The sequence below is a fragment of the Phyllostomus hastatus genome, unplaced genomic scaffold (assembly GCF_019186645.2).
Source record: "Phyllostomus hastatus isolate PE091 unplaced genomic scaffold, TTU_PhHast_1.1 phas_contig_58, whole genome shotgun sequence".
Classification (NCBI taxonomy): domain Eukaryota; kingdom Metazoa; phylum Chordata; class Mammalia; order Chiroptera; family Phyllostomidae; genus Phyllostomus; species Phyllostomus hastatus.
In genome coordinates, this window is record NW_025333916.1 from 6,191,963 (window position 1) to 6,212,253 (window position 20,291).

At 37.6% G+C, this 20,291-nt stretch overlaps 1 protein-coding gene across 4 annotated transcripts in view; it reads left to right on the forward strand.

Annotated features, from left to right (window-relative positions):
- Positions 1 to 267: 267 nt before the first annotated feature.
- The window catches only part of FAM172A (family with sequence similarity 172 member A), a 414,546-nt gene continuing 394,522 nt past the window's right edge, over positions 268 to 20,291 (forward strand). For all 4 annotated transcript variants that reach the window (XM_045847842.1, XM_045847845.1, XM_045847843.1 and 1 more), the window contains exon 1: positions 268 to 412. The gene's annotated coding sequence lies outside the window, so the exon portion shown is untranslated. The remainder of the gene's footprint in view (positions 413 to 20,291) is intronic.

The following is a 20,291-nucleotide window of genomic DNA, read 5'->3' on the forward strand; positions in this document are numbered from 1 at the left end:
GGAGTGGGCAGTGAGCTGCACTGACACTCCCGGAACTGATATTTAAATTCCGATTGGAAAACCAGACAGAGGGCGGCCCCAGGAAGGGGTGTACTCGGACCCTAGGAGGAGCAAAGCCCGCAGGTAATCTACGTGACAGCTCGCACCTCCCCTGGGCCTCTAACCCAGCCCTCCTAGCACCACAGGAACTTTGCCAAGGACCATGCCCCGCCTATTTCCGGATTGTCGCTGTCGCATGCGCGATGACGTTTCAGTCTTTGCGGACCCCGGAAGTGCAACTCGAACTTGTTCGGGGCGCGGATCCCGTGAGAGAAAGTCAAAACAACCGCACGAGGGAGTTCCTTCGGCGAGCTGGAAGGCCACGCCTCCTCCCGCCTTCCCCCACAGCCTTGTAGCTGGGGGCAGAGCTCAGGTAGGACCTCTGTTTGCGGGGTTGTGAGCTCCCGCTGCAGGCCCTGGCTGTGATCAGAGTAGGGGGCTGGCTGGGTCCGTCTCGGGTGGGGGTTGCTGGCTCCAGGGCCAGAGGCTTCCCGGAGCGACGCTGCGTTTCCTGCGGACACCTCTATTCTAGGTGCTGGACTCCGCAGATGGGCAGTTTCTACCAGCCGTTTCCACTTCCGTGGCGGGGCAGGACACGTGTGTTACTAAAGGACTTTCCTTACACCTGGACGTTAGGGGTTCTGGGAGCCCTACAGACCCTAAAGTAATTGGCCCTCCTCTGCTTTCTCAGGAGGGCAGGTATTGCGGTTCTCTGGTTAAAGGTTTTTTTCCTACAAAAATTATCGTCAAAGCCAAAGCTTTATTAAATGTCGTTTATTGCAGACAAGGCTAAAGTACAACTATAAAATGTTCTGAAAAGTTGCAAAGTGGAAGAACACTGGTGGGGCATTTAGATGGGATGGATCCTTAGTTGCATACTTTTGACTTGGATACAAAGTTAGGTATATTTTGGAAGCAGTCTTGCCTTCTTCCAGAGATTTAACATATTCTTCTAGTGCTCCACAATGTGTATCTGTTGGGCCAAGTAATCAGTTCCTTAATTTTTCGCTGTGTATGTTGACAGCCAACTTTCTTGCATTTGTCCATTTTCCCAAGTCCTGTGAAAAGTTGTAAAGAGAAAATACTGTGGTTCTTAGACCACCAAGTTCCTTGTAACGTTTATAAAATATGTGCAATGTGATGTTTGTTATGCAATACATAGTATCTTTTTGTCTTAAAGCAGTATTAGAAGTTCTTTTTCCTTGTTCTTTATCCAGCATTGTGAGGGACAGATATACTGTATTCATTTAGTGTATTTAGAAAGTGAGTTAGAGACAGCTGTTTGAAGTGCTTAATTAAGGTCTTACTGTCACTGCTGATACCAGGCTTCTTTCTGACTTTTAAACTAGGTGTTCCTTCTGTGTCACCAGTGAAGCCTAAACAGGGATTCTCCGGAGGGCTTTAAGGCAGTGGCTGCTATGAGGCTGGTAGATGGTACCAAGGCCACAAGGGAAATATGTGAAGCTGTGAATATCTTTCTATTAATTTAACAAATATTTATTGGCTACCTTCAATGTGCCAGGTAGTTTTCTAGGTGCTGGGAATACAATTGTGTCCAGTAAAGTCCTTCTTGTGCTCCTGCAGTTTACAATGTAATGGATGAAGAAAGAAAACGGGTGTGTGTGTGTGTGTGTGTGTGTGTGAATGATAAAAGCAATGAAGAAAAATAAAGCTTGCTATGGGGAGAGAGATGATGGAGGATGCTATTTTAGATAGGGTGCTCAAGCTCAGCCTCTGTGATAAGGGGACATTTTTTTTTTTCAGTAGAGATCTGAATGAAATGAATGAGGGGGGACAGGTGTTTTAAGCTCTAAGGCAAGAGTATGTCTGGGAGTGGGTGTGAAGTAGTGGCTCCTGTGGTTTAGATTTGCATTTTTCTAATGTTCAGTTATGTTAAGCATCATTTCATATGCTTTGGGGGCATATGTATATCTTTGGAGTACTATGCATTTGTTTTAAGATCTGATTTTAAAAGGAATTCTTGGAGATTTATTGGGGGTGAGTCTTTTAAGGGTTAAAGAAGGCAGCCACTGTGTATTCTGCTCCTTTTTTAATCCTAAAATACTATACTCGTAAAAACTTCAATCTCTAGACCAAGTATCTGCAGTAACTCCAGAACTTAGAAATAAAAGAAATGATAGCATCTTTTGTAACAATGAATGTAAATTTGAGCATCAGATTGTGATGAAAACAGTTCAGAAAAGCCAAAGATCATCATGACATGCTTTGATATTAATTTTTTTCTTTTTAATTGCAAGGAAAGGAAAGTATGTATTGGCTGACTGTGCCTGTGAAGTAGATCTCTTTTGTCTGGTACCTGAGAAGACCAGGAAACAGAAGGGATAAAACTAATCAAGAGCCTTGGCTGGTGTGGCTCAGTGGATTGAGTGCTAGCCTGTGAACCAAGAGGTTGCTGGTTTGATTCCCAGTCAGGGCACATGCCTGGGTTGCTGGCCAGGCAAGGTCCCAGTGAGGGGTGTGCAAGAGGCAACCACACATTGATGTTTCTCTCCCTCCCTCTCTTCCCCTCTGTCTAAAAATAAATAAATAAAATCTTAAAAAAAAAACTAATCAAGAAACAGAAAAAGAAATGTTGAATAGCAGTATAGCATTTGGATGTGGCTACATGGAGAGTGGTAAAGATTAGCAATAGTAATGGATGGTGAGCACCACCAGAACTGACAGCAGAGTTGCAGGGACCCAGAAACAAAATGACAAAGGAATATAGTTCCACAGATTGGGATGGAATGAGGGATGGGGTGAGAGAGTGCAAAACACCAGCTGCTTCTCAGCATGTGGTTCTGAAGTTAGTCACTTGGCCTTGGCTAATTCAGTAGGACCTACTGTACGTCAAGTAATGTATGTCAGTTCATCGAGTTCAACAGTTAGTGTTTGGAAGGTGTGCAGTCTCTATATAGCCTACTATAAGTTTTTCAGACCACATATCACATAATTTCTATCCATACAGTCATGAGATTTAATTAATTCAATGAGTAATTGGTAATTTAACATTGTTCAGCAATGTGAAAAATATTGTAGATTATTTAAGATGGAAAGGGATTTTTAAAAATTTATTCTTTGTTTTTTTCCATTACTATTTAGTCCCCTTGTACTCCCCTGCCCCACCACCCCCAGCAATCACCACACTGTTTATTTAATCCAGAATGGCTAATAGCACATTGTTTAAAGGTGACACATCTTTTTTTAAATTATTGAATGTTTTGTATATTATCATAGTCTATTAAAAATTCTCGGGTTTCTCTTAACTATTTCAGTTGTAAAGGTCATTTAAATCAGTTCATTGTACTTTAATTTTTTTAAATTTTTAAATTATTTTATTTTTATTGTTGTTCAAGTACAGATGTCTCCACTCTCCCCCAACCAACCATTCTCCCCTTTGCCACCAACCCCCATCTCCCACCCTTAATCCTACCCACCTTCGGCTTTGTCCATGGGTCCTTTATACATGCTTCCTGATGTCACTTCCCCTTTGCCCCATTATCCCCTCCCATCTCCTCTTCGGTTACTGTCAGTTTGTTCTTTATTTCAATGTCTCCAGTTATATTTTGCTTGCTTGTTTTGTTGATTACAATCCACTTATTGATGAGATCATATGGTATTTGTCTTTCACCACCTGTTTTCTTTTGTTTAGCATAATGTTCTCTATTTCATCCATGATATCATGAAGGGTAGGAGTTCCTTCTTTCTCCTGCGTAGAATTCTATCTTGTAAATGTACCACAGTTTTTTGATCCACTCATTTACTGAGGGCTGCTTAGGCTGCTTCCAGCACTTTGCTATTGTAAATTGTGCTGCTATGAACATTGCAGTGCATAGGTTCTTTTGAATTGGTGTTTCAGGATTCTTAGGGTATAATCTCAGCAGTGAAATTGCCAGGTCAGAAGGCAGTTCCATTTTTAGGGTTTTTGTTTTTTTTTTTTTAGGAAATTCCATACTGTTTTCCACAGTGGCTGTACCAGTCTGCAATCCTACCAACAGTGCACTAGGGTTCCCTTTTCTCCACAACCTCCCAGTACTTGTTGTATGTTGATTTGTTTATGATGATCATTCTCACCAGTGTGAAGTGGTATCTCATTGTGGTTTTAATTTGCATCTCTCTGTGACTAGTGATGCTGAACATCCTTTCATATGTCTCTGGACTCTCTGTATGTACTCCTTGGAGAGTGTCTGTTCAGGTCCTTTGCCCATTTTTTAATTGGATTTTTTGTCTTCCTGGCGTGGAGTTGTGTGAGTTCTTTATATATTTTGGAGCTCAAACCCTTGTCCAAGGTATTGGCAAATATATTTTCCCAGATGGTTGGTTCTCTTTTCATTTTGCTGGTGTTTTCTTTAGCCATGCAGAAGCTTTTTATTTTGATGAAGTCCCACTTGGTTATTCTTTTCTTTATGTCCCTTGCTCTAGGGGACATATTGGTGAAAATATTGCCGTGTGGAATGCCTGAGATTTTCCTGCCCATGACTTTTATGGTGCCATGACTTATATTTAAGTCTTTTATCCATCTTGAGTTTATTTTTTTGTATGCTACAAGTTAGTGGTTGAGTTTCATTGTTTTGCATGTGCCTGTCCAGATCTCCCAACACCATTTGTTGAAGAGGCTATTTTTACTCCATTTTATGTTTCTGCCCCCTTTGTCAAATAGTAATTGACCATAGAGATGTGGGTTTATTTCTGGGCTCTCTATTCTGTTCCACTGACCTATGTGTCTGTTCTTATGCCACTACCAGACTGTCTTGATTACAGTGGCCTTGTAATATAGTTTGATACCAAGTATTGTGATCCCTCCGACTTTGTTATGCTTTCTCAAAATTGCTGTGGTTATTCAGGATCGTTTATGGTTCCATATAAATTTTTGAAGTGTTCTATATCTGTGACATATGTCATTGATATTTTAATAGGGATTTCACTGAATCTATAATTTGCTTTGGGTAGTATGGACATTTTGATGATACTCATTTTTCCAATCCATGAACATGGTATATGCTTCCATTTATTTGTGTCTTCCTTAATTTCTTTCTTTAGTGTTGTGTAGTTTTCTGAGTATAGGTCTTTTACCTCCTTGGTTAGGTTTATTCCTAAGTAGGTTATTGTGCTTTAATTTAGTGAAGGAAAAATTGTACCACAATTTTGCCTATCACTCTTTAGCAAATTAAAATTGATTAATTTGCTACAGATGAGGTGTCAGATGATTCACTTACTCAAAATTTTACTGCTAAAAAGTTAAAAAGACAAGTTAGAGACAGCAGTGTTGTGCTCCTTTCTTTAATACTGTATTGTTTTGTTTTATGAGACCAGTTCATTTTTTTTTAATGTATTTATTTATTTTCAGAGAGGGAAGGGAGGGAAATAGAGAGAAAGAAACATCAATGTGCGGTTGCTGGGGGTCATGGCCTGCAACCCAGGCATGTACCCTGACTGGGAATCGAACCTGCGACACTTTGGTTCCCAGCCCGCGCTCAATCCACTGAGCTACGCCAGCCAGGGCTCATTTTTTTAGTATAGATACTATAATATAGATAATTTTTGTTCTAGAGAAAAATATGACAGATCATTGAAGTAAAACAGTCATTGTATGTGTCCATTTCTTTTCTTTTTAAATTATGTTTATTTTTAGGGAGAGGGGATGGGAGGGAGAAGGAGGGGAAGATAGATGAACATCAATGTGAGAGTGAAACCTTAATGAGTTGCCTCTGCCATGCACTGGCCAGGGATCAGACCCGCAACCTAGGCATGTGCCTGACTGGAAATCAAATTGGTGACCCTTCAACTTGCTGGAAGACACCCAGCCACCTGAGCTACACTGGTCTGGGCTGTTATCATTTCTTTATAGCACATTGGGTGTTTATTTTAAGTATAGTCTAGATGTTGGTAATGTACTTGAGGTTGATTTGCTCTGATGTTAGAAAGGTATTAGTAAGACTAAGATTGTGGATTGAGCTCTTGTAAGGTCCTTATTTGATAGCTTATTATTGAATGATCACAATTTGTATCAATAGTAACTACTGAGGGCTGTGGGATGCGGGTAGTGTTCCTATCTGCTGCTAATCATAGTGCCATCATATGTGATCTGAATAACTGGAAAGATACTATATTTAGTTCAACAGACATACCACCTCTGTTTAAAAAACAATTCAGAATTAATATCAAAGGTAATGAAGGAGTGTGAGTCATACCTTTTTAATATACAAAGCATAGTTTAGTTTTATGTAATTTTTTAGGACATGGAACAAACTAGAATTATGACCAAGATTATATTTCAAGGTGAGGCATTTAAAAAATTTGAGAAGTTTGATTAATTGATGAGTGAGATGCTCTTTTGATTTGGGCAATTCTTTGGGGCAATTCATCATTTTTATCTGTACCATATAAATGATTCTGGTGCTAACTCCAGAAGTTTGGAAGTTAATTAAACATCTTGATCCATTAACTAATGTAGTTGGAATACTTATCTTAAATGGTCATATCCAGGAAGTGGGTAGGAAGGATCAGTCGAGAACATTGAGGAAGTCCAGGTAGAAAAGAAAGGAGGTCTGTCACTAGGGATTAGATGAACAGGGATAGGACTCTGGTCCCAAAAGAGATGGGGAGAAGGGAGGATAAACAGGTAAAGGCCCAAGATGTAGTGTATTTTTTGGACTATAAGACACATCTCCCACCCATTTTGGGAGGAATAATGGTTGTTAATGCTGCTGTTGAGTTCTGTTTACATTTACATTGGTGAAATATGTTATTTATGTTATTGAATATTTTACCACATTTTTTGCTTCAAGTTTTTTTTTCCTATTTTCCTCTAAAACCTAGATATGTCTTATGGTCCAATAATATGGTGAATTACTTGAAATATGACGGAAGAAAAACAGGGCCCTAGGGTTGCAGTTATTAGAATCAGTAAAAGGTGGATACCTAGTCATAAGGCATTTTGGACCCCACATTTGAGGATCTTACGTGCTGGTTGGCATGCCTGCTATAAAGGTAAGACTTCAGCAAAATATTTTGTATTATGATAAAATTATGTATAGGATTCTGTAAGAGAGCCACAGTGCCTTGCCTGGGGTTATATAAAGGCTTCCTTGAGAAAATGATGCCTAAATTGAGAACTTAAGAATCAGTCAGTTAAATGTGAAATGGAAAAGCATTTTAGACAAAAGAAATAGTTATCAGCAGTCTGATGTTTGTAAAGACAAAAAGGAATTTGCAGTTACCAGAGCAGAAAGTTTGATTGTAGCTAAAAATGGAGTTGGAGGAAGAGATAGAAGCCAAGTTATTGGCGGGGGCATAAGATGTGAGGAGAGAAGGCTTGTGAAGTTTGCTCTGGAGCTCAGACTTGGCCTCCCTAGGCAATGGGAAATACTGAATGGTTTCTCTTGTCTGCTGTGTAAAGAATTTAACCTAGTTCATAAAGAAGTCTGGCCTTGTCCTCGGCTTCTGTGGATGGTAATCTCTAGCATCTTTATTTGCCTGGGGGCTCTGGGCCACATTGTAGAATAATGTAATTTATTTAGGGTGGGGACTAGCCATTCCCCTGTAGTCTTAGGATGGGGAATGTAGTCTTAGGACTGCCTACCCCAGAAATGATGTGGACCCTGCCCAGCAGGAGCCGTGTGTTTTGGCCGAGGGGGACAAATTCACATGGACTACAGAAGTCCTGTGGAGAAAAACGGATGGCATGGCCACTCTCTCAGAGAGAGAGAGAGGGCCCTGACCACTGCCTAGACAGGCTTTTACTGCTTTTCTGGGTACATTACATTGAGGATGGTCCTCATTTACTGTGCTGCAGGTGATTGCCTTTTACAGATAACAAAGGAAAGAATGTCACTAATTACTTCAAAGAGAAGGATGTTACAGATCAAGGGGAAAAGTGATTGAACTGGTTACACTCCATACTTGGGAGGTTTAGCACATATTTTAGGAAGTTACTTTAAAGATATGCAGTAAATATTTGCTGCCTCAATCCAGGGTGAGGGAGTTTTAGCAAAAGCAAGTCTCATAGCAGCCTAGGTACAATGCAGGCCTGATTCTCCTCCGGAGAACCTATCTGTGGGCATGGCTCCTGTGTGCGGGACCTCACTTCCCACCAGCTTTTCCGAGTGGGAGCTGGGCTACATTCCCACGCCATGAGGAATGGTTCCCTATACAGAAAGACTAACTATATGATTTAGGGTCAGGGCTTTGCGTCCGTGGTATCAGCTGACCTGGGAACTGAGATTGACCATGTAGCCAATCACCCCCACTGGAGCCCTAACAAAACTCTGAACACCGTGTCTCCTGTTAGCTTTTGCTTGGCAACACTTCATGCATATTGGAAGATGCGGATACTGGCAGACTAACATGTCTGTGAGTTAGTCCATTGGGAGAGGACATCAGGAGCTGCGTGTTTCGTTCTTTCCTGAACTCTGTCCTATCTACTTCTCTTCTTCCATGTAAATCTGTATCCTTTCCCTGTAATAAACCATAACCGTGAATATAACAGTTTTTAGTGAGTTCTTTGGGACTTTAATAATAACAGTAATAATAATAATTTATTATCTACTAATAATTCTAGGGGGTTAGTGACTCTGAGGGGACTTTGGGATTCTCAGCACTTGCAGTTGGTGTTTGAAGTGGGACTAGTCTTTTGTATGGACTGTGCCGTCTAACTCTGTATTTGTCCAAAAACTTTCACATCTCCTTTCTCTGTTCCTCCCTTTCTCTGATTAGGAACAAAGATGGCCTTAGAACTTGAAAGCAGGACCAAATGAACTGATGATGTTGAAGTAACCTATCTTCTAAGATTAGAGAATATTTGGGAAAGTATTAAGAATATTATAACACAAATGTCCCTGAACATAATAAAATCCTCTAATACTTTCCTTCCTAATTGATATGGACTGAGTTGTGTCGTTCCCCCCCCCCCCCCCCCTTCCCAGTTCATATGTTGAAGCCCTAATCCCCAAGAAAAAAATAATTATGCTTAAATGAAGTCATAGGGTGGAACCCTGATGTAATAATATGTGTTCTTATAAGTAGAGTTGTCAGAAATCTCCCTGGATTGTTCTCCCCACCCATTGAGGACATAGGATGAGGTGGCTGTGTATGAGCCAGAAAGAGACTTCTCACCAAAAACCAACCCTGCCAGGCCTTGCTCTGGGATTTATGGCCTCCAGAACTGTGAGAAAATAAATTTCTGATGTTTAAACCAGTTCGTCTCTGGTATCTTGTTGTGACAGCCTGAGCAGACTAATAAATCAGTTAATCAGTGATTGGATTGCTTGTGCTTTAATAGAGGAATGTTTAGAGTTTGATGAATTTAGTTTCCCATATACCCATTTTAAAGTGAATCATCAGAAATTGTTCAACAACTTGAAAGAAGAAATTGATCAGAAAGAAGACATTAATGAAGAATTTTATATATATGCCATCTAAAGTGAGAAAAAAAGAAAGTTCATGAAAGTTAGAAGAAAGGAAGAAGGAAAATATAATGAAAGATGATAGGAAAATAATGCATTGTACAATGCTTTAAAAAGATCCAATCTAATTTTTTCTCTACGTTTTGAAAGTAGTTCAATTGAGAAATTTTACCTTCTTACAAGATTTATTAGAGATTTCCTTTAAAGATTATTTTTCTAGAACTGTCTTTGGATAAAGGGTGGGAAGTAGGTAACTGAAGTCTCACCTGAATAGCTTCTGTTTTATAAGCTGCTATTGGTTATTATGCTGAGGACAGCCACTTTTTAATATTGCATTTTTGTATGCCTTATGCAGAATGGTGGTTTTTTTTTTTTACAAAGAAAAAAAACTCTTGGGGAATTTAAAAAAAAAAGGGTCCTTTAAAACATTAAAAGATGGATGTAGCCTGGGTTTATTAGGAACTTAACCTGCTAGTTAGGTATTCCTAGGACTTTGAGAATGAATAGAGAGGTTCCATTTAGATATAAAATCAAAGCAGATTTTACTAGAACTCAAATAAAATTAATAGATAGGTGTCCATGTATATTTTGTGTGAGTTCCTGTTATTTCTTGGCAAGATGGAAGCTTTTTTTTTTTTTTCAGTAAATAACAGTGAAAAATCTAGGAGGGAATACAGGACCTTTCAAGTTTAGAGAAACTAAGTATAATATATGAATTACAAGCAGTAAGTTTTTACTTGTGGATATAGAAATGGTATAACATTTTAGAAATTTACTAGTAAGATGTCAAAAAACTTGGAATAGAGAAAAATGAAACAAAAATAAGACTTGGAATTATGTGTTTGCAAGGAATGTAATTATAAGCATTGACGTTAGAATTAGTCATAGATAGTAATGATATGTCAGGAACCATGTTATCAAATGTAGATATGGCATAGGGAGATATATCATCAGTTGTAAATGATGAAGTTTCAGGCACATGGGTATATACATAGATGGTAAATACCTGAGAGCAGAGGGAAATATTAATATAGTTTAAAATTTTATTATATTTAAAAATGCCAACCAGGTTAAAGAAGTGTCAGTTACCTGTGCCATTATAGGAGAGACAAGGTTTGACTATTCCAAAAATGGGAGTAATCATGTAGGCTCGGTTTCGTAAAGTACTTTTGACCTGATTCCACTTTCTGGGGAATTATTATTATTATTCTGGGATCACTGCAGTCTTATTTTTATTATTACTAGTATATTTGTTTTTGCCCTGGATGTTGCTGAACTTTATGGGAGAATACTAGATAATTATGCCCCCTATAGTTCTGCATAAAGCGTAGTTAGCAAATTGGAGGCCTCCAGGTGAAACCGACAATCTTTAATGTTTTAAAATTAGTTTCCAGCTAATTTATGTAAAAATCTAGGTTTTTGGTTCTTCCTGAAAAATATGAACTTCCAGCACACTGGACCTTCATTTCATGTTGCAACAGTGAGGCAAATGGCAGTTCCCCTGAAGTAAGACATAGGTTTTCCAGTTTGTTTCGGTCTTTGCACTCATCCAGGGTAAGCTTGACTTTAGAGGGCCTCACTGCTTGCATTTACTCTGTTAATTTTCTGGTCTCTGTGGACATTTGAAGTTTTGATTCTTGCCTTACAGAAGCTTGAACATGGATACTGTTTATTTTTGCCTTTCTGTGGCTGTACTGCGTCCTTTTACTTTTATTTTCCTAGATACCTACAGTGATTGGGGGATGGCATTGTAGACTCACTCTACAAGTCTTCTGTGCCTGTGTTGTAAATTAGATTTTTTAAAATCTTGTGCTCCAGTGACCTCCCTTAAGCTGTCAAGGTAGTGGTAGGATCTTTTCTGTAGGTTTATTCTTGCCTGAGTTTTAAACAGGATGACTCCAGATTTGGTTGTAAGGATTCAGCAAAGTTGATTTCATTGGAGACCATTTTGTACCTCTTTGTTCTAGCATCAAAGCATTTTTAATCTATATCCTGATTTTGAAGGTCTTTTTTTACCATTTTCTAGGTGACTAATGTTATAATTTAGTTTACGCTAATGTATTTGATAGGTAATTGTGATTAGAACATTGTTTATAAATAATATTTTATTATTTTGAAAGTATGAGTGATTATGATGGTGAAAATTTTATCTGCATTAGAATTACTATAACTACTTTTAAGAAAGTAGACATTTCATTGTTATCATTAAAAACAAACTGTTTAAGGCCCTGCCTGGTTGGAGTGTTGTCCCAGTGCCCCAGGGTCTCGGTTCTACCTCTGGTCAGGCACATACAAGAATCAGCTGATGAATGCATGAATGACTGGAGCAACAGATCCATGTTTCATTTCTCTTCTCTTCTCTTCTCTTCTCTTCTCTTCTCTTCTCTCTCTGTGTCTCTTTGTTTCTCTCTTTCTTTACTCTTTCTTTTCAGGAACAACTATAAAGGACACATGGACAAAACCAAGGGGTGGGTGGAAGCAGGGGAGGGGAGTGGGTTTGGCAGGGGTGGGGGGTAAATGCAGACAACTATAATTGAACAACAATAAAATAATTTTAAAAATAAATAAATAAAATATTTAAAATCAATACATTAAAAATATAAAGCAAGCTTAATTCTTATGAATATTCTCAATAAAAATATATAATAATTTTTATTCAAACAAAGTGTTGGTGTTTTTAACTTTTAATTAAAAATAATGTCTCTTTCTCTCAATGAATAAAGAATTTCAGCAAGATCAGTTCTTATACTGAAAATACTGAGTTATGTAAGCTAATTTTCCACTATTTTTTAAATTCAAAGGCAGGAAAAGAAAACATTCTTGATTTGGTAAGTCCAAAGGAAGTGGACTTACATAAAAAATAAATTATCGCTGAACTGGAAAATCAGTAAGCAGTTCAGTGATGATGAGAATGAATGAATCTGGGAGCTTAAATGATGCCCCCTAGTTCACTGCAGATATTGTCTATTGTTGTGTAACAAATTATCCCAAAATTTAGCAGCTGAAAAATAAAGACATTTATTGTCTTACACACCCTTTTAGATGCAGGAATTTTGGAACGGCTTGGGTGGGGGGTTCTGGTTTAGGATCTCTCATGAAATTGTGGTTATAGTGTCATCCAGGGCTGCAGACATCTGTAGTTTGATTGGGTCTGGGGGATCCATTTTCAAGCTCACTCATGTGGCTGTTGGCAGGCAGCTTCACTTACTATATAGGTCTGTCCATATGGCCGTTCACAACATGATTTCCCTAGAGTGGTGACCTGAGAGAGTAAGAGAGCACCCAAGATGGAAGCCACAGCCTTTTATAACATTAACTCAGGTGTGATACTCTCACTCCTTGTGTTTAGTACTGGTCGTACAGATCAACTTTGGTACAGAGTGGGAGGAGACTACATGAGAGTATGAATAACAGGAGGTGGAAAGCTGCCTGCCACGGTCTACCCTCCAGCCCCCGGTAGTTTATGTCTTTCCCACATGCAGAATAAACAGCTGCTTCTCAAGGCCCTCAAATGTCTCATTCTGTTACCATATCATCTCAAATTGTGGAATCTCATCTATAAGTTAGGTCCAGGTAGAGACAGGGTTCTTTCAGTGCAGTTCCTTAAACATAGCTCCTTGAGTACAGTTTTGTCCACTTACCTCTCCTCCCCCCAACATTCAAACATCCCACATGCTGTGGTGGACAGGCATAGGGTAACTGCTGTTGGTATTCTTGTTCCTCAAGGGAAAAAATGGAGACACAAAAGTATCACTGGTTCACAGCAGTTCTGAGATCCAGTTGGGCAAATATTGGAAGTTTCTGAATTAGGCCTGAAGCCTGGGAGTATTCATGGTTGTTAGCTTTGCCTTCTGTATTCTTGGTTTAACTACTTTTTTTTCCATGAAAGATAGCAGGTATTTGCAGGCTACTGGTTTCTGCAGCCTGCATTCTGCCAGTAGAATGTTACAGTCCAGAGGTCTCTCTTCATTTAAAATACATTAAGTCTTTTAAATATGAAGTAAAAATATGTATTAATATTTTATCAGTCTTGTGGAGGTTCTGTGAATTCTATCGAGATACATTCTTGTAGGCAAAAGCCACATGTACACATTTCTTCCAAGATAAATCCTTGTACACTTTGGGCTCCCCCTAAGAAGGCTAAGGGACAATGCCCTCAGGCTTCCTAAAACTTTAATTATTTGAGAGGATCAATAAAACATTCTCTATTCTCTTTAGAGGGACTTTTGTCTAACTGACTAGTATTTTGAGGTACCACCTTTGGTATTTTTGAGGTTTTAGCAGAAGATTTTTTCAGTCATACCCTCAGCTTCATTTTTGAACCATGTTTTCCTGGCAGTGCCCTGGAATTAATCTTTGCTCAAAATCCATTTCTTATTTTTATCATCATTTGATTTCTGGAGAGAAATTTTTAATAGACTTTATTTTTAAATGAGTTCTAGGTTCAGAGTAAAATTGAGTGGACAGTTCAGAGATTCCCCATATCTGTTCTACTCCCACACTTGCACAGGCTCCTCAACTATCAACATCCTGCATCAGGGTGGCGCATTTGTTGCAGCCGATTAACATAGCATTGACATATCGTTATCGCCCAAAGGCTGTAGATTACATTAGGGCTTAGTCTTACCATAGCACATTCTGTGGGTTTGAGAAAATGTAGAGTGACATGTACCTACCATCACAGTATCATACAGAATAGTTTGACCTAAAATAGATTGACTGCCTGTCATCTTTCCTTCTCTCCTACCCACCCCTCAACTGCTGTTGTTTTTTTTTTTAATGGCTCAATGGTTTTGCCTTTTCTAAAATATTGTATAGTTAGAATCATATAGTATGTAGCCTTTTCAGATTGGCTCCTTTTGCTTAGTAGTATGCATTTGTTTCCTTCCTCTTTTCATGGCTTGAAAGCTCATTTCTTTCAGTGCCAAGTAGTATTCTATTGTGTGGAGGTATGTACCACTGCTGATGTAGTCATTCACCTACCGAAGGACATCTTGGTTATTTCTAGGCTTGACATTAATGAATAAAGCTGCTATAAAGATTTGTGTTCGTGTTTTTGCAAGTTTTCAGCTGATGGGGGCAAATACTAAGGAGAGTGATTCCTGGATTATAGGGTGGGAGTATATTTAATTTTGTAAGAAGTTACCAAATTGTCTTCCAATATGGCTGTACCATTTCGCAGCATTTGAAGTTGTCAGTGTTTAGGATTTTGGCCGTTCTAAGAGGTGTGTAGTGGTGTCTCAGTATTGTTATAATATATAATCTTCTAGTGACATGTTGAGCATCTTTTCATTATCTTATTTGCCATTGGTATATCTTTGGCACAGTGTCTGTTCAAGTCTTTTGCCCATTTTTAAAGTTGAGTTGTTTTCTTACCGTGCAGTTTTAAAGAATTTGTTGTATATTTTCAGTAGGATACCTTTATCAGATATGTCTTTTGCAAATAGTCTGTAGCTTGTATTTTCATTCTCTACCAGGGGTGTCCAACCTTTTGGTGTCTCTGGGCCACACTGGAAGAAAAAGAGTTGTCTTGGCCACACATTAAATATACAAACACTAATTAAAACTGATGAGCAAAATAAAGGTTTTAAATAAATTAACGATTTTGTGTTGGGCCACATCCATAGCCATCCTGGGCTGCATGAGGCCTGCGGGCTGTGGGTTGGACACCCTTGCTAGACAGTATCTTTTCTAAAGCAAGTCTTTTTTCCTTTTTTTTAGAGTCCTTTCACTATTTTTTCTCTTGCTTCTCACATTTCACTGTAATTATCAAAGAGAACCAGGTGGCACACTCAGCGCTCTGGTTGGAAATTTCCTTAGCAAGACCAGCCACTTTATTAGGTACATTTTCTACTTTCTGTATAACTCTGTGGGACAGTATTATTAATGTGTCTTCCACTACATAACAAGAATCCCCCCTTCCTTGAGTTTCCAATAACATTTACTTTGCTTTCTTACAAGTTCTCACCCACAGCCTTATCAAAGGCCATGGGATTTCTATTAACAGGTTTTTCAGGGTGTTTTAGGCTTTCTCCAGCACTCTTCTCAGAGCCCCTTGCCTGGTTCCAAAGCCACGCTCACATTTTAGTTTTGTGAAATAGCAACACTCCACTTCCAGGTACCAAAATGCGCATCTATTGATGCTGTAAAAGAAATGCTTATGTCCTACGTACTAAGGTTTCTGTAAGACAAATCATATGGGTCACTGACTCAGCAAAATTTGAATTTGCAGCTTTGAAGGAAAGAGTGGGACTTTGGTAGTTGGGATGGGTACATGTGGGCAGATTCTGATGGAGCTGGGGGCCTTGGATCTCTCAATTCTGTTGCACCTCTTTTTGTCAGTAGAAGCAGTCTTCCTACTCCTTCCCAGTAAGTCTATATTTAAGATATAAACTTACTGTATTTTAGAAATGTATCTTTGATATAGTGTATTTTAATTGTTAGTTTTATTAAATTTTCCTTTGGCACAAATGTCTGAATTATATTCTTTCTATATTTGTTGTTACTGATTTATTTTTTAAATTCATTTTCTTAATTTAGGTGTTCCCTATTCAGTTGAATACCTTGTGGGATTAATTTCTGTTCTCTAGTGAATTTATTTTAGTTTACACCTCTACTCTTGCTTTTTTTCTGAATGATTCTTATTCCAAATTGACATTTTTGTTGGCTCACTGACTAGGAGGATTCTTGAGTTTAAGAAGTCAACTCCAAAATATTGATTATGTCAGGAATCATTTTAAAATGGAAGGGATATATCTACTTTTTGTACTATTTTAGGACTTCACACAAGCCTAATGTATATTATGCAGTGTATAAGCACTATTAAAATAGAAGCTGGAATTGTGAGAACTCACCTCTCTGCCCTTCTATTGTATAATTTTATGTTTTGAATCTTTAAACGTGCTTTAAATAATACTCCTTTACTCAGTGATCTTTAAAATATCAGCACTGGAAGTGTGCAGCTTACTTTGGGATTCGTGTGTGTGTGTGTGTGTGTGTGTGTGTGTGTGAAACCAGGTTTATATCAACAAATATAATGAGTGTTGTCATTACAAACTAAACAAAACCCGTCAGCCACATTAAGAGCAATGCTACAAGTTTATAGAAGCTCTGCCAATTTATTTTTAGTAGGACTGCATGTAGTAACTTATGGACTAAATAGTGCCTGAGGCCTTATAGCAAAAATCTGTGGCCCTCACCTGGTAACTCAGTTGGTTAGAGCATTGTCCCAATACGCTAAGGTTGCAGGTTTGTTCCTGGTCAGGACACATACAAGAATCATTCAGTGAATGAATAGATAAGTGGAACAACAAATCAGTATTTCTCTCTTTTTCTCCTTTTCTCTCTCCTTCTACCCTCTTCCTTCCTTTCTTTCTTCCCTCCCACCCTCTCCCTCTCTTCCTTCCTTTCTCTCTAAATCAATTAAAAATAAATTAATAAATCTTAAAAAATTTTTATGGATAATATTTCAAATGAACAAAATACAGGCTTATTTAAAATAAAACATGGGCCTTTAAATATACACTTAGACTAAGCATTGGGGCTAATTCTTTGTTAGTTCAGGCAGCTTTATAATTTTCTTACTGCTAATTTGTGTACCAATAAAGGATGGTTGAATCAACATCTGTTTTTCAGTGAAAGGAAGTTTAACACTCATGCAGAAAAAGCAGTATTTTCAGCATTTGTCATTTAAACAAATAGAAATGAGTTTAACAAAATGTTATGTTCAGACAAAGCACCAGATAAAATGTTTTACAGTTATTTTATTCTCATTCTAACAAGTCCTCTCTCCAGTGGCTGCTGCTACAGCATTTTCTTTTTTCACCTTATTTTGGGAAAACAAGAAAAGTTATTTTTTTTCTCTCAGAGTTAAAGCCCATTTTGTGTCATACTGAGGGACTAGCAGATGATCTTCCTTGAGAAATATGCTTCTGTGACTAGATGAGCTCATCTTTTATAGCTGGGGGGTAGATAATTCTGAATTGAATTCTAAGTTCTCATCTTTCATTTTCAAGTTGCTCATAACTGCCCCTTATGCCAACATTTTAAAATTTTAATCGCTTGTATATCTTCAAAAGCAGATTTTACTTGTTATATTTACTAAGGCCAGTATATAAAGCAAAGAACAAAAACATAAATGACAGTTGACATTTTCAGAAGTATGTAGTTGTATTTTAAAATATTTTATTACAAAGTTTTGGGATATTTTTTCACACAGGTTTAAAAAACATTTACAGTTTGTCTTTTTAAGTAGCTGATGAGGAAGCTTTTGAGGAAATTCATTTTTATTCAAAATAATGTTAATATTTCAAAACAGGCAAGGAGTCCGTTGAGCTTTAATAATGCCATATTTTACTCCTATGTAATTGTTTTGAAATTTACTCAATACCAGTTCATCTTTCATTCTTACACCTTCTTCCTCTACTAGGGCTTATCGTCAGCAGGACCCAAAACTTCTGGCTAAATAGATGGAACTAGACATTCAGCTTTATGTTTAGAGGAAAATGCCCCAAAGAGCAAATTATAAAAGGTGGTGCTACTAAAATTATAGTACTCTTTTTCTTTTAATGTTTTTCTTTATTATTTATTTTAAAATATATTGGTGATAAAAAGATTATATGCAAACAGGATCTGTTTGTGATTATATGTACATTATATATCAGTTCAAAAGTGGCCATTCTATGCAATTATAAACCATAATTATAGAATGAATAACTAAATTCACCACTAATCCCAGACTCAAAACACTATCAGTAACTTGCATTGACCTATGTGTTTCTCCTGGTCTCATGTCTTCCCACTTTCCAAAGGTAACCACTATTCTGAATTTTGTGTTTTTCTCATGGTTTTTCTTAAAGTTTCATCATTTAAATGGTGATAGCAATAAATTGTTTTAGTTTAGTTTGTTTTTGAACTCTGTATAAATGGTATTATACTGTACGTAGTTTCCTGAGACTTGGTTGTTTACTCAATATTGTTTTTGGAAAGTCTGTTCATGTTTTTGAGTGCAAGTCTGGCTCCTTCATTTTCACTGCTATTACTGTTCATGTCTATTAATATACTACAGTGTGTCTGCCCTCCTATAGTTAGAGACCAACCTTTTCCAGGTGTGAGCGCCAGACTTGAAGATGGCCCTCAATGATCTTTGCTTCTTACTATTAGGCCTTTGTGTAGATGCCTTCCTGTAGTGAACACGGTTTACCTTCTGTGCCAGTAGAGTTATTGAGGAAGTGATAGTGAGACTTTTGTGACTTTCCCTTAGCTTTCCTGGCTCTGTCTGGAGAAAGCCAGAAGCCATGTTACAGTGATACTCAAGCAGACCTGTGAATAAACCCATATGGCGAGGTATTGAGGCTTCTAGCAACAACATCACCAATAATTCATCTGTGTGAGTGAGGCATTTGTAGCCCCATTCAAGCCTTCTGTTGACTTCAAACCTTGCCAGTATCTCTTGATTACAACTTGATGAGCCTGAGTCATGACCCCCCAGCTGAGCTGCTCTCAAATTTCTGATTGATAGAAATGGAGAGATTATAAATGTTTATTGTTTTGGCAACTGTATACTTGTTATCAGCTATAAGTAATTAATAAGCTGGCTTTTTAATGATGTGAACATTTTGTGAACATTTTCATACCTGTCTCCAGACGTGTATGTACAAGACCAGGTAATGGACCAAGGTGTAAGATAGGGTTGAAGATTATGAGAATGTTTAACTTGAAGATCTCATGCCGATTTTTCAAAGTTATTTTACTGATTTATATTTTGACAAGCAATATCAGTCAGAATCTCTATTATATTCCATTCTCTTTAACTTTTGGTACTGTCCAACTCTAATTTTTTCTAGCTTGGTAAGTATAAAATATTTCATTACGGTAGTATATCCTGTCCCAACACCAAAACAGTAGCGTTCTATATTTTTTCCTAAAAAGTGTAACATTTTGATTTTCATACTTATACCCTTAATCCATCTCACCACTGCCACCATGTAATGTCAGTATATGGAATGAGATAGGTATTTACTTTAATTTTTTTATTAGGCTGTTAAACAATTATCCCAATTACTGAAAAGTCCATTTTCCCCCCTTGTCTTCTGTGTCCTATGGATCTGTTATGTGGATCTGTTTTGGAGCTTCATTCTGTTGGTCAGTTTGCTTATTCCAATACTAATTACATAGTGTCTAGTTCTTTTTGATTCTAGAAAATCTTTTTTCTTCATTTTTCTTGTCAGTTGTTTTAGGTGGTCATATCATCTGCAAATAATGATAACTTTGTTTTCCTATTTTCAATTTTTATACTTTTTTTTCTGTGTATTATACTGGATATAACCTCCAGAAAACTTGGACTAGAAATGGTAATAGTAAAGTGATAACAATGCACATTCTCTTCTGGTACCTGATTTTGAAGAAAATATTTTTAACATATTACCAAGAAGAGTAATTTTACTGTCATTTTTTTTATTTTTGTTGTTTGTTTTGAATCCCTGAATCATGTTAAGGATTTTCCTTTTTATTCCTAATTTGCTATGACCTGTCTTCCAAAAATGAGTAGTGGATTATATCAAATACTTTTTGTGCAGATATTGACATTATTATGGTTTTCTTCCTTTATGGTTAGTTAATTTATAGATATTCTAATATTTTATAATGTACTTTCTGACTTTAGTTATTCTCAACAGGTCAGCCTCTCTGGGGGCTTTAGTGTAATGTTGCAAGTGAAGTCTAATGGTCAAATTCTTCACCCTTGTGGCCATAGGAAGGGATTCCACCACCTTGTGCTTATGTAGACAGTAGCAATGAGAGCTCTTTGGCATTGTGTGTTTAAGCATAGATCTAATAACATAAATGGCT